At 30.7% G+C, this 18,788-nt stretch overlaps 1 protein-coding gene across 3 annotated transcripts in view; it reads right to left on the bottom strand.

Moving 5' to 3' along the window:
• Positions 1–18,788, bottom strand: part of LOC129943129 (cadherin-86C) — a 449,574-nt gene that overhangs the window by 184,860 nt on the left and 245,926 nt on the right. Inside the window, exon 1 of one of the 3 annotated variants that reach the window (XR_008781168.1) lies at positions 7,342–8,404. The exons of 1 other annotated variant lie outside the window; for it this stretch is intronic. The gene's annotated coding sequence lies outside the window, so the exon portion shown is untranslated. Of the gene's footprint in view, positions 1–7,341; positions 8,405–18,788 lie in introns of those variants that run through there. One more of the 3 variants, XM_056052377.1, reaches the window with a different exon arrangement.

Genomic DNA, 18,788 nt, shown 5'->3' with positions numbered 1-18,788 from the left:
GTTTGAGCGTTGTCCGTCAGAGAAGAAAAAAAAGTGGTACAGTGTAAGTGTAAGTGAGTTTTGTACAAAATTAAATTCCCATTAAAATAAATTATTTAAATTACACTTCTGCCAGCAGCAACAGTAGAGCAGCATCAGAGACCACAGCAGCTTTGACCTGCATTTACATTAAAAAGATTTTTTTCGTCCCTCTTTAGAGCGAGGAATGGTTGGATCTTTTGGTATGAAAATATTTTGCTCAAGTGGAAGCTGAATTGAAAATAATGATGGTGTAGGTCACTTTAATCCACACTGATGCATTGATGAGGTTTTAATAGCTCGTCAATTTTTTTTGAGTTTTTCGTTTTTTTTTTCAGCTTCGGATTCGGAATAACCTACCTCGTCCAATCTTCAATCATCGCGTATTGTTTGGTGTTTTTTTTTTACTCACTGTACAACAATTTGCACTTAACTGGTTGCCTTGAATCTTTTTTTTTTTGAGCAATTTAATGTTCAATCAAGTATTTTGTTCATGTGTCATATAAGAAACTAAGGAATGTAATATGTTTGCTTCGTGTGGCATAAAAGTATCTCAAGAATGCAATATGGTTCACATCGTGACTTTGACGCTAACGCTGACGCAGACGTTGACTATGCAGTTGAAGTTTGAAAGAAAACCTCAGGCGTGGTTGATGTGCGGTAAAACTTTTGATTGATGCATTTTGTGTGGTTTTTAGTGTGTAAATTATTCAAACACAAACAAAAAACTATCTAACATTTTGGTTTAGTTTACATGAATCTAATTAATTATTAGGAGATATTTCTATTGTTTCACTAAACTGTTATCATATATCACTAAAAGTTTCGACTTGAGAGACATCGCATCATTTACAACCATAAATAATCAATTTTTCCCATCATTAAACTTTATCTTGATAATAAATCTTTTCTTTTTAAAACGTATTTGTCCATTGTGTGATGAGGGTTTCAATCTTTTGTTCCCTTTATCAAGGCAAAATCATGCATCATTTTGTCAACATTTCAAGGTAAGAAATTACAAAAATATCTAGATCATTCAATATGCTTCTGTTTATGGTTTTATTGTTATGTATATTACGTTTATGAACTCATCGATCTAATCTATCATTTTTTATTAAACAATAATTTTGAACAAATAAAAGAACATCAAAAAAAAAAACAATTAGTGATTTGCATATTTTTGTATAAGCGTATTTAAAAGTGATTTCTCAATCTAAGCCGATTTGTTTCTTTTATTTTGTCTTAATGTCTCGTCAGTTGGTCGTCTGTCTGATTTATAGATGAAAAATTTCTTAATTTTAAGGTCATTCATCATAAAAGTCGTGTATAAGATGTGGTGGTTTTTTGAAAGGTTGTTATTTATAACAATCCAAGAATTATACCTTAATCAATGAACATATTTTTTTTGTTTTTGATGACGACTGTGTATTTTTAATTAATAAAAACTTAATTTAATTAATTAAAACTGCTTAGTTTAACAATGATTTATGTCATTTCCGAAATTTTGGAAAAATGATCTTAATTTCAAGCTAAAATGACATATCAAACAATAGAAACAATAATTTGGCTTTTATTAAAAAATATAGTTTCTTCTAATTGAAACCACAAAGTTTAATTGGTATTGAAGAAATACACTATTAAAAGACAAACAGCCAATTAGAAGACTTGACAGTTTAGGAAAACATCTGTTTATAGTTTATGAGAACAAAATTATAAGTATCAAATACAATGAGTAGAGCCTTCCAAAAGTCTGTAATGGGTTGACCATCTACAGCCTTAAAGATAAAACAAAGTTTGCTCCAAAAAGGAGATATTTAAAACTAAATAAAGAAACTTGAATAAAAACTGATAACTTCCCACTGTAGAACAAAGAACTTCAATCAAAATGCAATTGACATTAAAGTTTTGGCTGTTTGGTGTCGAGAATTTCAAGACTTCAAAGCAATATAGTTACATTCTTGGTAGTACTCTAATGTGTGTATCTTTAATATCACCAAATATTGAACAAAATATTTTGTATACTACAAAATAAGTTTAATGCCAATACCAATTTTGTTGGCATTCTATAAATAGTATAGTAGAAAATTCCCAAGAAAACGCATCGGCAGTTGCCAGATTTTTGTACTTAAAAATTGGTACAACTGAAAAACATCTATCAGAATAAAAAAAAAATTCAGCAAAAAAACTAACTATAACTAATAAAATTTACAATTTCAAAAAGAAATGGTAAGAAAATATCTGGAAATTGGGATTCTATAAAAAAAATTAATAAGACATAAAATAAAAACTTCAAAAAGGAGGTTTATTCGTAGACTAGTACATTCATATGTGGTATTGAAGTAGGGTTGAGCTATTACTAATTCTATATATATCTGAATCGAGTTGAAAGGGCTTGATTCGACTCGATTCCGGTAGGGGAACGGAGTCTTAATCATTTTTAAATCTTCTTGTGCGGCGGAAACACCATGAAGATTTATTTAATCTAACCTGAGATAAACCTTAAGTGGTAACAAAGCAAAACTTAATTATCTTTTCTATTGCTTTCTCTTTGCAAAATAAGCCCAGTTAGTCCATTTACACTAACAAAACTAAATAATATCAACAGTAACAGATTGATCTGTTTTCCATAATGGAAAACATATGATTCCAAATGCACATATACTCAACGAGCACAGCCATCGATATACAAATGCAATATCAATCGTACCAACCTTCAAGACTTGTATAAATGTCAAAAACCCATCTGTAGTAAGATTCTACTTTGACTTTTATCGGTAGTATTTTTACTACGGATATTGTTTTTTGTTATTCGTGTAAAATCATACTATTCATATATAGATTTTCCAAGAAAACACAGGTAATGACGTTTGAGTTATTTTTAACAATTTACTAAGCTTAAAAGATGGTTTGCCTAATTTAAAAAAATTGTATCTTCTTACTATCTCTGACAATTTGCTTAAGTTTAAGTCAAAGAATAGCACACATGATATTGTATAAGAGCATTTATTGGCATAGTTCAATCTACAGCTGGTTTTTCCAATTAATAGGAACGTTTTAGCTGTTTTGGTTTGTTTACTTTTACGAACTGTCACTATTTAAACATGTTCGGATGCAGTTTTTAAATAAAATTGAATAAGAAATTTTATAGTAAGAAAATGGAAAAGAAGGATTTAAAACTATGTAGTCACTAAGTATATTGTTAAATATTTTAAAATTGCTACTTATTAACATTTTAGACCTTAACAAAAGGTTCTATTAAATTTTAAACAAAAATCTTTATTTTTCGATATTTTTTTCGAAAATCTATTTTTTAACATTTTTGATTGATTTTTTTTTAATTTGTCAGTTTCTTAAAATTTTAACACGTAACTTTTGTTTATGTAAGTGATTTCTTTCACATTTATTGATTTCAATTGAATTTAAAAAACCTTGCGACGTCTAGAAATGTCAACATTTTTGGACAAATCGTATTACAGAAATCAATAATAGGACAATTAGGAAATAAAGAATGATTTCAAAACCATGTTTAACACGCAACAACTTCTTTCATAAGTAAGTACTCTTCTAAAATCGATACTGTTTCGTTAAAAAAATACCTACAATAAATGCTTTTTTCAAAATAAAATTTATATTTTTATAAAAAAAGTGAATAATATGAAAAAAAGTCAAAAGAATAGATCTTTAGCAAAAATGATCGGATCTTTAAACGATGAACATTCATAGAGACTTTTTAAGTCATTATGGTGACGAATGTAAAGAAAAGACGTAGATATTTTGTAAAAATGCAATAAAATATCATATACAGAATTTTTAAACAAGAAATAATCAATTAAAATTGAAATTATAATCAACAACTCTTACATTTAAAGAAATTATTTAAGTGTCTTTCGCCATTTCTAAAGATTCAAAAAACCGTTTCTAAATGGAGAAAATTTATCCCAAATTGAAATTTTAAGTTATGGCAAGGAAAAATGATAATAAGTGTTAAATTTAAGGTAAAAACATTAATATAGGGAAAACTTATTTGTCACAACTAAGTTATGATTTTTGAATTTTATCATTTAAGTTCCATGTTTTCTTTATAACACTTTTGAAACATGGGGTGTAAGTCGAATTCACTATCACCGAGCTTTCCGTCTGTGTAAGATTATTCAACTCAATTCAATTCGATTGATGAATTTCAGATTAAAATTTTCAAGATTAATTGTTGGTGAAATTTCAAAGTGATTGGTTGTGCTATTGTTTTTTTTTGTTTGTTAAAATGTCGTAAGCAAGAATGTATTTTTTTGACAAACTAAGAAAATTTTCATTTGTGTGAGCCTCTGATAGCTCTATTTAGAAATTAGTATAACATTTTTGTTACGCAAGCTTTTTAGCTATCAATTCTACGTTTAATTAGATTTGTTAATTTTGATTTTCGTTTATTAGAAATCACCTTAGCCGATTCTACCCCTGGTTAAATGGAAGTAATGGGTTTCTGACACAAAATATAAACCTAAAACCTAGTGTTCTATTAAAAGTTGGTAATAACTGATTTTCGAAACAAATATCTTTGCAAAAATTTAAGATATTGCCCTTAAACTAGTTTAATCTTATAGAAAACATTTATTTAAACATTTACTAAGAATTTGAGAAAAATTCAAGTCATTTTTTTTATAAAAACAATCAATAAAAAGTACTTCCAAAAATTGAACAAAAAAAAAATGATGTTCAATTCGATTTTTTCGAGAAGAGATGAATATTATTTAATTTCAGGAAAAATTGTAATATTAACTTAAGATAAGGTTTAGAAAAAAACTATTTGTGACATTTTAACAAGAAAACAAAAAATTCAAAAAATTATGCAAATATTAATAAATATTAGTTCTCGACTTAAAATGTCGGAAAAAGAAAAAGATATCGAAATCATTTACTTGTTCTATCATATGAAAAATAGAGTTGCCAACTTTTTTTATATCGAAAACCTACCAAAAAAATTGATAAGAAAGATTTTCAACTCAAGTATTTTGAAAACAAAAAAATATATTGACTTAAAATTTTGTATGTCACTAAAAATATTGTTATTAGTATTTTGATACAATTTTAGAAACGCAGCAGACGGGCTGTTATCAGTGTGGCCCGAATTCTAGCTTATTTTTGCAGGATTAATTAATATAATTAATAAGTTTTTAATTAAATATGTATTGAAACATATATTAATTTATAGTGTCATGTTGTCTATGTTTTGTTTATGCTACTAATTCTTGTAAAACGTTACATAAATGTATGGAAGGTTTGTTGCATTGCTGATAAGATCTTCATTCACGGTTCGTCCTAATGAGCCATTTTTGTTCTCCATTTCAACATTCCAAGTAACGGTTCATTGATTTCGATACAAAACTTTTTAAAACTTCAATATCTTGAATACGAAACAATCCTGTTTCATTGAAAATCAAAAATAAAATTCTTTGTCGTTAGGCAAAAAGGACTTAAGTTTGAAGCACGTCCATATGTCCGTACGCCTGAACCTTCTCGACCTTTTTTTTTGGTTGTCCATAGCTCAGAAATCAGAAGAGATATCGATTCCAAATAAATGTTGTTATACAGATAATAATGCAAAAAGATGCACAAAGGGCTCTCAAAAAAATTGGGTGGGCGGTATTTTTACCATAGGAGTTTAAAAAAAGGTGAACATTTTTGTTAACCCTAAATACATTATCACAAATCAATAACTGAAAAAAAAATGTGTCACCTCGAAAATTTTACGAATAAAAAATGATTTCATATCCAAAACAATTTTGTGCAACGAAAAATAATGTTTCAACATCTGGTAAAATTTTGAGAAAAATCGAATTGCCAGTTTATATAATAAATAAAAACCTAAAAAAACATTACTCATGTTGGTAAAAATTGAATTTCAACTCAAATATCTTTTCAAAAACAAGAGATTATGGCTTCCAACTTTTTTTGACTTATAAGAAATACTGTTTTCAACTTTCGTAAATTTTGTTTGAAAAAGTTTTGAAAAGCATTGAAAGTTTTTTTTAACAAACAAGAAAAGCCTAAAAAAAAATAATTTGGTAAAAATTGATTTTGGGCTCAAATATCTTTTCAAAACTGTGAGATATTATTTTTAAATTACTTTTATCTTTTAAAAAATAATGTTTTTAACATTCAGTAAAATTTTGAGAAAAATCTAACTGACAGTCTTTTTTACAAACAATAAAAACATAAAAAAAACATACTAAGACTTGGTATAAATGTACTTTTGAATAAAAAGCTTTTTAAACGTTTTTTATTTTATAGAAAATATTGTTTTCGATATTCAGTAGTTTTTTTTTATAAAAACAACAGTCCCTTTTTTTCATTATTTGATTTTTGTTCATATTATTTAAGAATATTATATAATTTATCATATTAATTCAATTAGTTTTATTCTCTTTAATTTCTTTATGTGTTTTATTTAATTTTGCAATTATTTTTATTATTTTCTTCCATTGTATTTTATTTATTCTTTGTTATTTCAACTTTATTTATTTTATTTAGACTTGATTTAGTTTAAATTTATTTATTTTAATTCAATTTAATTTAACTTTATTTTAATTAAATTTGTTTTATTTTTTTTATTTAAATTGATTTTTTTATTTCTTATAGGTTTAACATTCGTATACAGGAAATTATGTGAAGATTATGAACGGATTCCCATCCTTTTAATATTTTTTTCATAGCATGTTATTCAAAAATGAAAAATAAAAGAAAGTATTTATTTTAAATGAAGAATTTTATATTAAGCTGGCAAACATTTTTATTTTAAGATTAGTACTAAAGAGCTTTCTCGAATACGTATTGAATGAATGCATTTTTTGACCCAATTCCCTCACAAAATCAAAAGACATCCTGATTATCTTCCAAGAAATCCAAACTCTCAGACATACAAATTTACTATGAAAAAAACTCGCTTTGCATTTCAATTTTTATGAATTAAACCTAAAACCCTCTGTGTCATCATATCCACCAACACAAAACCCAACAAAAAAGAAGAAGACGTGCTTCACATTCTTAATACGGTCCCAAACAAAGAGTACAAACAAAAATCAAAACCTCCGAAAACAAAAAATACTCAAAAATTCCTTTCAATCTTCCTCCACTAAAGGCTTTGTTGTCCCAAAAAAAAATTAAAGGCAAAAAAAGTGTAAACACTACAAGAAAACAAATTTTCCCATAAGAAATTCAACACTTCTTCGTCTTCTCCTGATGATGGGCTCTCCTTTATAATAGAAACCTTGCAATGCAATGCAAACCTTTATGAAAATATAATAATAATCGTTTAGGTCGTCTTCTTACCTGTTAAAAATTATCTGTGTGGCTCTTTTTGAGCAGGTAATTAAATCCACAAAGGAAACTCTTCAACCTTGTTTTCGGTTTTCTTGTTAGTGATGACGATGCTGAGGATGTTGATGTTTTTGGATCTCTTTAAGATGAATCTTGTTGTAGTTGTAGTTCTAAAAAGATCACCTCTTTCTGTCTCTGCTCAAGTATCCATCATCATCCCTGATCTCATGGGAAATTAATTATTGTCTTGAAGTCGCGTCACGGCGTTGGTTGTTTTTTTGTTCTTCTTTCTATATTACGGGTTATCCTTTTATAACTCACTCCTGTTTTTCCTTCATTCCTTTGTGCGTTTGTACGCCTTGAAAATGGACAAACTCACTTTAAACACTATTTCGCACTCCTCGATCAGGTAATTACACAATAATCGATCATAGTTGATCATTAAAAAAAAAAATGGGAAAACACAATGGAATCTTAAATCTTTACAAACTCGAGAATCAAGAAAGATCAAGGCAACATTTTCGTTCGGGAAAACAAAAAAATAACTACTAAAATTGTTGAATCTCTTGTTTTGTGCACCTTAAGTGCTTCACTTAAATGGATCACGCAATCACTTCACCTAACTTTTAGGTCAGTTTGGGAAAAAATCCCTTTTTGAGAATGGCACTTCTTGAAATTCTTCGGTTTCTTTGCTTCTTTTTTATTTTCCTGACAACAATTCACACAACGAACGAAAAACCGCTGAAATCTCTGATGAGGCAATTTATTCGCCACTAATTGTCGGCAATCAAAATAATAATAATCCCATTCACATCCTGGCCCCAAATTAACGCGTACGAAAAAGAAAACCACAATAAAAGGAGACGAATAACACAAAAATATAAAATCAAAATCCTTTGAGAAGAATCGTAGCAGAAGTAAAATCACTGAGACTGAATTAAAATCCTTCCCTTAAGTCAGGAACAACTTATAAGAATTGTAATGGTTGCTTAGTTCGGTCCGCGCGGTGAACTAATCATGCGCGATGGTCAAAATGGTACTGCAGAGCGATCGACCAAGAAAACGTTACCACAGTCCCAGTCCCACGTTTAACTCATCATACGCAGCTTAGGTTGACGCTGAGCTCGGTCGCAGTCGGTGTGGAAAAATCTCAGTTTGTTAATCTGAGGCTCTGTTCTGTGCCTGTGACTGTGCCTGTGCCTGTACTGTTGTCTTTAGGTTCGGTTGCATGATCGGTCTCAGGTGAGGCAGAGTAAACGATCAAACCGGAGAGAAAAGACGAAGCCAAACAAAATAAAGAACAGGTAAACGAAGCGTATAAACGCTTTGGCCCCGTCCGTCGTCGCGTCGCCACCGTCCATCGATCACCGATCGTCAGTCGCCGAGGTAGAGAGGGTGAAGTAAGCAACTCCTTTCTTCAATAAGTTCGATTCGATCAGTACAGTAGCGGCCTGGAACCCACAGTTTTGTATGGTATGAGTATTATTGAACAGAAGAACGCAGCCTAAGTAAGTAACCTGTTTTTGACTGCAACTTGAGTTTTGAAGCCTCGCTCTCGTCTCAATTCGATACTCGATCGATGGTTTGCTCTCCCTCAATATATTTATTGTTATTATTGATCAACGAAGATCGATGAACGAACGGTGCGAAGATGATGTGTAAACAAAAAACCAAAAAACCAAAACACCGAAAGAAGCCCAAAGAGAAGAATAAAATATTTATATTCCGGCTGGGCTTGAATAATTTGGAATGGAGATGGGATTAGCATCAAAACAAGAACGTCTGTAGAGCTGAGCAGTGATAAGCAGTGTTGCCAAGTTTGAGTCTTCTAGCTGCAAAGTAGGCGCTAGGATTTTACCAAACTGTTTACACTTTTACAGTACCTGAATTCTTTGATGTAGGTAGGTAAGGTAGGGTATGCATTTGACTTTGAACCGAAAATACAAAAATTGAATTTTAATGCTAAGGGAAATAAAAATAGTTTGTGACTTGATTTCTAATTTTGTTTGGGTTTTCCAATAGAAATCATCAATCACGAGAAAACAATATTTTTTCTTTTTTTTGACACATGTTAGAGCTAATCGGTGATCTAAATAAGGTATGAGGTTTGGAGTCTTTTTGAATAATAAAATAAAACGTTTAAGGCAGGCCACACAATAATTAAAAGGACAAAATGTGAAGAAAGTAAAAAACTTGGTCCCCCGATTCTGTCTATCTATTCTTGCCTCTACACCCCAACACATTAGGTCGATTGACTTAAAATTTTAAAATTAAGGTTAAAGCCAATTTGCGTCGTTTTTAAAACTTTTCTTAGACTAAAAATAACAGTAACTCTCAAACGAATTTTTTGGTCAAAAATCGAAAATTCTAATTTTCTAAAAAAACAAACCGATATTTCTTTTTTTTTAATTTTCGTTAAAACAGTTAATAATTTTATCATATATCAATATAAGAAAAATATTTTTGAATTACTCCAGAAGGGCAGGAATTTGAAACTTGGAGAAATTTCAAAATTTCCAATTCGACAAATTGGAACGGTTTCAAAAAAATCGAACTTTTTTTTATAAATCAAAATAACTGAAAAAAATATTTGGTATCACGGAAATTTTACGAATAAAAATTGATTTTATCTACAAAACAAAAATAACGTTTTGAACATCTAGTGAAGTTTTGAGACAAATCTAATTCAACGTTTTTCTTATAAAAAATAATAACCTAATAAAAGCATAACTCAAAGTTGGTAAAAATTGAATTTCGACTCAAATATATAAAAATTATTGTTTTTTAACATTCGTAAAAATTTTGAGAAAAATCGAATTGACAGTTTTTTTTACAAAAAATAAAAACCTAAAAAAATAATGTTGGTAAAAGTTGATATTTTCGACTAAAATAACTTTTCAAAATTTTGAAATATTGGCTTTTAACTAATTTTGTTTTTTTTACAAAAAAAAGTTAAAAACCTTTAAAAAGCATTCAAAATAATAACCTCAAGCTTATTTTGTCTCACACAAAATATTGTTTTCGACATTCAGTAAATATTTTATAACAATCCAACAGTCAATTTTTTCATAAAATATTAAAATCTACAAAAAATAGTACACAAATGCTACTAAAATTGGTTAACCACTAAAAATCTCGTTAAAAAAAATACATTTTGAAATCAAATTCTAAATCTATTTCTAAACAATTTTTTAGAAATAATAAAAATGATAATTTTTTTTAACAAAATACGAAAACCTAACAACCTTTTAGGGAAGACAAATCGACAGACAAGATGGAGGGTATCAGTTAGGGTCGCATCCCAGCCTCACAATATTTTTTGTCAGATAGGAACATTTTCATTCTTTGTTCTCATAAAACTTTAGTCGAAACCCATTTTTTAAAACTTTTTTGTTATTTTTGTTGGTTTTGTGTTGTGCAAATTAATTTTGTTTTAGATTTTCTAAAACATTAACTAAATATTAGCAACAATATTTTCCATTTGATGAAATATATTTGAGTTCAATGTCTGTTTTTGAACCCGAAATTTTAAGTTGAATACAATTTTTATTAATTTTAACAACATTCTTTAAAAGTTTCAAATTACCTCTCTATAGGTATATCTCTACTAGTGTTGAAAGAAATAATAGAATCAAATGTCGTCAATATTTTTTTTAGCAATTAAGTCATTTGTCGTTAGTCTTTCTTTATTTTAATCGTGCATTATTAGACTTTCAAATGGAAAAATAATTTTTGGAAACAACTTTTTGTTTTTAAGTAACGGTAAAAAGTTTGAGGCTAATGCGTAGAAAAAATAATAGAAGCCAGCTACTTCAACTGTTATTCTAAATTAAGGATAATTTTTTTATATATGGAAATCGACGTTTTGAGTTTGTTTATAATTTTGTCAGATGTTTTAATTCGATACTTTTCCGACCGAGTTACAAGTAACCTCTCTCGAATTTCTCTGCCAACACAAGGTATCGAAAACCAGAGGCAACATTGCCAAGATGCAATCAGAGAAGCAGCCTCTGATGTGCTGGGTTTCAAACAGCCACCAACAAGGAACCCCCGGTTTGGTGAGGAATGTCGGCAGGCAAATGCAGCCAAACAACAGGCACGCAAAGCGGCGCTGCATAAAAGGACGAGAGCTGCTCGTGAGCTCTATGAGCAGAAGAGGCGAGAGGAACGCCGACTTCTCAGAAGGAAAAAGAGAGGGCATGAGAAGCGTGCGGTCGAAGATGTTGAGAGGTTTAAAAGCAGTTATGAAGTTCGAAAGATTTATGAACAGGTGAAACGAAATTCACAGGTACATAAACCTAGAACCGAAGGCTGCAAAGACGAAAGTGGAAACATCATAGTGGAACCGCAGTCAGTGCTGAGGATATGGACGGACCACTTCTGCAGACTGTATAACGGCGACGACGAACCGAATTTCGCTGTCAGGCAGGAAGATGATCCATTCAACATAGACCACGAAAGCCAACAATCCCGTCCTCCCGACTTAGACGAAGTAAAGATTGCCATATCTGAGCTGAAGTCTAATAAAGCCGTTGGAGGGGATGGCTTGAATACCAAGCTCTTTAAAGCAGCTGGAGATAAGTTGGTTAGGAGCATGCACCAACTTATCTTTAAGATATATGGTCGGAAGAACGCATGCCCGATGAATGGAATGATGTTTGCCCGATCCTGAAAAAAGGAGACCCTCTTAACTGCATCAACGATAGAGGAATCAGTCTTCTTAACATCGCCTATAAAATCTTCTCTGCCGTAATATGTGAACGTCTAAAGCCCATCGTCAACAACCTGATAGGTCCTTATCAGTGTGGTTTTAGACCAGGAAAGTCCATAGTTGATCAAATATTCACATTACGGCAGATCCTGGAAAAAACCCAAGAACACCAAATCGACACCCACCATCTTTTCATCGATTTCAAATCCGTATATGACACCATATACACGGACGAGCTGTATAGAGCCATGTCTAGTTTTGGCATCCCTGCCAAACTCGTCCGTTTGTGCAGGATGACCATGGAGAATTCACGCTGCTCCATAAAGGTTGGAAACAACTTAACAGAACCTTTCGATGCCAAAAAAGGTTTTAGACAAGGCGATGCGCTGTAATGTGATTTTTTTAACATCGTGCTTGAAAGAATAGTGCAGAGCTCACATGTCAACACTAGAGGCACTATCTTTCAAAAGTCTGTCCAATTACTGGCATATGCTGATGACATTGACATAATCGGAAGAACTCAGCGTGATTTCAATGGGGCTTTTGTGAGTATTAAGTCAGAGGCGGCAAAAATGGGTTTACCGGTTAATGAGGGCAAAACAAAGTACATGCTGTCGTCTAGAAAGGACATACAACACCGACGTTTTAATCAAAATGTCACAATCGACAGACGTAACTTTCTCTCGAGGGACCAAAGTGTTGCTTTATAAGACTCTTATCATCCCCGTCCTGCTATACGGTGCAGAAGCATGGACCATGACAAAAGCGGATGAAAGCACCTTGGTTCGCTTCGAGAGAAAAGTTCTTCGTGTGATCTACGGTCCCGTATGCATCGAAGGGGAGTGGAGGAGAAGATGGAACGACGAACTGTACGGGCTGTACAGCGACGTAGACTTAGCAAGAAGAGTAAAAGTCCAACGACTAAGATGGCTGGGTCACGTAGAGCGCTTGGAAACCAATGCTCCGGCCCGGAAAGTCTTCGAATCCGCACCCACAGGACAGCGCAGTAGAGGAAGACCGCGGATCAGGTGGCGCGCACAAGTGGAAGGTGACCTCACCCAACTTGGAGCGCGAAACTGGAGACATCTAGCTAGGGACCGAGCTAGATTGCGAAGTTTATTGGGTGAGGCCCTAGTTCACACAGGACTGTAGCGCCACCTTAAGTAAGTAAGTAAGTAAGCTGGGAAATCATAAGTCGGGAAATCATAAGTAAATATGGTATACAAAACAGGACCAAGGACTGATCCTTGTGGTACACCTGCAAGGATTTCATATAGGTCAGAGAAGGAACTGTTAACTGAAAGTTTAAAAAATCTTTCAGTTAAAAAGGAATTTATCATTTTTATAATGAAAATTGGAAAATCCAGAACTAAGAGTTTGTGGAGAAGGCCTTTATGCCACACAGAGTCAAAAGCCTTCTCTACATCTAATAAGACCAGACCAGTTTTTTTCTCTATTGCAAAATTACTTTTTATGTCATTCGTTATTCGATGTACTTGATGCACTGTGCTATGACAACTTCTAAAACCAAATTGTTCCGCTGCAAGGATATTATGCTCGTTCAAATGCAACACTATTTTATTTTGTATGAGTTTCTCAAGACCTTTACTCAGAGAACTGAGTAAACTAATGGGTCTATAGCTAGAACTTATAGAAAGATTTTTTCCAGGTTTTTGAATGGGAATTATTTTTGCTATTTTCCATTGCCTAGGAAAATAACCTATTTTAAAGCAAGCAGTAAAATTGTATACCTATTCTGGTTTTTTTAACATTATATTTTTCAAACCATCGAGTTCTAGACTCTTGGAATTTTTAAGGCTACCAAAAACAGTTTTTACATCCTGTACTGTAATTGCATCACCGCTAAATTGAAATTGTTGAGATCTTATAATTTCCATTGATTGCTCTACAGCAATTTCAGTTGAACTTCTACTCGAAACGTTGTTACCTAATTGATGATTTTCAAAAAATTCATGAGCCAAAGCGTTTGCTTTTTCAAGATTTAACAATAGAACTGAGTTTTCAGTTTTTAACGCTGGAATCTGACTATTTTTTTTCTTAACTATTTTGACAAGGTTCCAAAATGGCTTACTGGCTTTATCTAATGTTTGTAGCCTCGCGTTCCACTTTTTATTTTGGTACTCTTGAGTAGAAAATTTTATCAAATTATTTAACTTCTGTTAGATAAAAAATATTTCTGGTTCTTATCCACAATAACCTTAATCTATTCCTATTTTTAATGAGTTGCCCAATATTTGTGGGAAGTGAGTTTGAGTTATCGTTATAAACCCTTTTCTTTGGAACAGATTGTGCCACGGTTTCCAATGTAACATTTTTAAAATTTTGAATAGCGTCGTTAATTTGATCAGGACTGACTTCATTGGGATCTATTATTAGCATTTTTGTAGTCAAAAATCATGTTCTCATTTTGACGAGGTGCATGATTGACGCTACACATGACCGGAAGATGGTTTGAACTTAAATCATTAACGACCATTGACTGACTGAAAAGTTCTAGCATATTTGTTAAAAATAAGTCAATGGTTAAAGGGTTCGTTCTATCATTAGGGGGTATACAAGTGGGTTCAGGAGGGTACAAAATATTAAATGAGCGCCTAGTATTAAGATCATACAATGTATTACCCCTGTCAATATACTACCTGTGTCTGCAATTGAGATATCCCCCAATTAAATAAGTTTCATTTATAGTGACCAGTTTACGTAAATCATTGCTTAAATCATATCTTCTAGTTACGAAGGAATAGACTCCCGGAAAGGAAACAGAAAATATTTTAATTGAATGTCCATTAGCAAATGGTATTTCAATACCAATATTCTCTACTACCTTAGTATTAACAACGGGTAGTAATCTATGCTCTAGCGTTGTTTTTATAACTATGGCAACACCGCCTCCTATTCTCTCTTCTCTATCCACTCTATAACATTTATACTCTTTATTAGCAATATTTACATTTTTGTCTAACCATGTTTCATTAACAAGACCGATATTATGCTTGCTTAGAAAAGCAAAAAATTCTACACATTTAAATCGAATGCCTCTAGCATTCCAACACATTATATTTAAGTTTGTGTTTAACATTATTTAACTTAGAGGATGATTTACCTAAATTTAAACTATCTTAAATTCTACTATTAAACAATTTGCTAAAGTTAAAATCACGGAATGGCTACATTAACTGTTGGAAATAAGCTAGATCCATATGACATCTTTAACAATTATTCTTATAAGACAAGTGGATGGAATGGTAAAGTCAACAGTCGGGATTTTCAATTAATATTTTGACGAACTGACACTTTTCACACAACAGAAAAAGAGGTTAAACATTTTCGACTCTCTTAGTAAACTGCTAACTAGTAACTTTTTAAACCCTTAACAATAGGTTATTTAAAATTTTGCGGCAATATTTTTAAATTACAAAAATTGTGCACTCTGGCGTATACGCACTTTTATATATGTATGTGTTTCTTTCGGATTTCTCTAAATGTGATGACCATTCATAACTTTCATAAAAGCTCAGAGAAATTTTAAACCCAAAGAACAAAGTAAGCAAAAATAAACACGCAGAATATAAAATCTGAGATATCAATTAACCTTATTTTTCCAACTATGTATATTCTTTAATTCAGAAGGAAACGAAAATTAATTTGCTTTTCACTTTTCCTATCAACTATCACCACACCACCAATAGTCTCAGAAAATCACATGAATAATCATTAAAAACTAACGACCTTAGAAGACTTAGTTCTTATATTTAAAAAAAAAGTATACCGAGTTTAATTTAATTAAACATATCTCATATCATGTATTTAATATTTTTATAACATATTAACAGTTTGGAGAAATTGTTTTAGTTGTTGACAACATTTTAACTATTTGAAACATTTGAGACAAATGAAATATTTTAAGGACGAACATATTTTATTCTTTATTAACTTCCCATAGGATGTTATTGTAATTAGTCCGATTTGTCAAATTGAAAATTTTGACATTTTGACAAAGTTTCAAGGTCCCTAGAGTCGAAATAAAAGATTTTTAGAAAGATGTCTGTACATTCGTACGTTAGCGACGTTTTTTCGTATTCCATAGCTCAAGAACCAGAAGAGATATCGATTTCAAATAAATTGTATTATACAGATAATAAGGCAGAAAGATGCAGAAAGAGCTCTCAAGAAAATTGCGTGAGTGGTTTTTTTACCATAGCATTTTGAAAAAATGGTGAAAATTCAATTTCAAAATCCACTCAACGGTTGAAAAAAATTCATTTAAGGTTTTTTTTTATAAAACAAAAAAACTGAAAAAAAATTTGTCTACTTAAATATGATTTCATCTCCAAAACAATTTGCAACGAAGAATAATGTTTTTGACATATGATAAAATTTTGAGAAAAAATCTAATTGACAGTTTTTTTATAAAAAATAAAAATCTAAAAAAATCAGTACTCAAAGTTGGTAAAAATTGAATATCGATTCAAATATCTTTTCAAAAAGTTGACATTTAGGCCTCAAGCTTATTTTATCTTATAAGAAATATTGTTTTCAATATTCTAAAAAATGTTGAAAAAATCGAATAGACAGTTTTTTTTACAAAAAATTAAAAACCAAAAATAACTTAACAAAAGTTGGTAAAAAATGATTTTCGACTCAAATATCTTTTCAAAAATATGAGATATTAGCTTCTTTTTAATTTTTATATATAAGAAATATTGTTTTCAACATTACGACAAATTTTGAGAAAAATCGAATCGACAGTTTTTTTTCCAAAAATAAAAACCTAAAAAAAATTAATACAAGTTGGTAAAAATTGTTTTCAACTCAAATATCTTTTCAAAAATATGAGATATTAGCTTCTTTGTAATTTTTATATATAAGAAATATTGTTTTCAACATTACGACAAATTTTGAGAAAAATCGAATCGACAGTTTTTTTACAAAAAATAAAAACCTAAAAAAAATTAATACAAGTTGGTAAAAATTGATTTTCAACTCAAATATCTTTTCAAAACTTTGAGATATTGGCTTTGATTTACTTTTATCTTTCAAAAAATACTGTTGTCAACATTCAGTAAAATGTTGAAAAAAAATCAAATTGACAGTTTAAAAAAAAAAATAAAAACCGAAAAAAAATTAACAAAAGTTGGTAAAAATTGATTTTCGACTCAAATATCTTTTCAAAACTTTGAAATATTGGCTTCAAACTAATTTTATCTTATAAAAAATATTGTTTTCAAAATTCGGTAAAATTTTGAAAAAAATCGAATGGACAGTTATTTTACAAAAAATAAAACTCTTTAAAAAAAAACTATACTAAAACTTGTTAAAAGTTTACTTTCGACTCAAATAGCTTTTCAAAAATTAAAAATATTGGCTTAAAACTTATTTTATTTCACAGAAAATATTGTTTCCGATATTCAGTAATTTTTATAAAAAAATCCAACAGTTCGATTTTTCATAAAAAATAAAATCTACAAAATCTACGCAAATTTGGTAAAAATAGATACGACTACATATAGACAAACTTTTAAGCAAGACAAATCGACAGACGGGATTTGAAGTTATCAGTGTGGGTCGCATCCCAGCCTCTTTTTTAATTTGTATTTATTTGTTGTTCCATTTACCCTCATATGTTTTGAAAATATGATCTTAACTTTGAACATTTTCCATGTCGGAATAATTTTTAAATTTGGGCATCTTTTGTTTCTGGCTTATTTCTTTTAACCTATTATAAGCATAAGCTGAAAGAACAATGCAGTTTTTCTTCTATCATAATAAGGCTTTATTTATCTGTAATAGTCTTGAAATCTACAAACATTTCTTTAATGTTTAATGCCTAAGGAAAGTGATTCGAGGCTAAATTGCGGTACATCTTTGTACTTTCGAAGTACATCTTTGGCTTAATATTTTAAACAGTTTTGAGTACTAAACGATTCTATTCACATAAAAATAATGCCTTACTTTTCCCAAAAAAAAACACGTCTCGTTAAAGCTAAGTTAGTTTAAAGCTATTATTATTTTTAAGTAGAAGTTTCATATTCTTCAGATTTATAACACTCAAATTTAAAAAGAAATCAAGAATGTTAAATCATATGCATCGTTTTCTTTATAATTTCGAAACCATAAACAACACATCAATAAATGCAATCTTGTATTTTGTTTGAAACTCACAATTAGCGCTGTAGACAGTAAATAAATCACTTAGTATATAAGCATATACTCTACCTGGTGACCCAACAAGCCACAATCTTCGTTAAGGTCTATATCTCAACTCAACTAAAAAGACAATTCCCCTTTTTGAAAGAAAGAAAACAAAGAACAAAAACATCCAAAAACAATGCAACCTATTCAACTAATCCTTTTAACGTTTAATTATCAAAATATTACGAGTCGTTCCAGCATCACCGTAAACCGCAGAGACTTGGACAGCAAACGTCTGCGATAATTGCCGTCACACATTCAATACTTAAGGCTGCGGCTGACCGAAGTTGTAGGTAGAAAGACGTACCAACTATCCACAGTTCCACAGTGAAGTCGGTCTTTTAACATATTTGTGTATATTTTTCTCAGTTTTTTATCTCGATAATTGATTACAGGTAGCCAGTGCCAGTCATGGAAGGCCGCCACCATTGGACTTCGTCGCCATCACCACACCACCACAGTTTTTTTCTTCCTTCGTCTGGGCTTGGAAGATTCAGACCAAGACCGAGAGATGAATGAGGAAAAGGGCTACTCA

This window comes from Eupeodes corollae, chromosome 1, assembly GCF_945859685.1.
Source record: "Eupeodes corollae chromosome 1, idEupCoro1.1, whole genome shotgun sequence".
Classification (NCBI taxonomy): Eukaryota; Metazoa; Arthropoda; class Insecta; order Diptera; family Syrphidae; genus Eupeodes; species Eupeodes corollae.
Note: the sequence above shows the minus strand (reverse complement) of the source record. Positions and strands in the feature narration are given on the sequence as shown.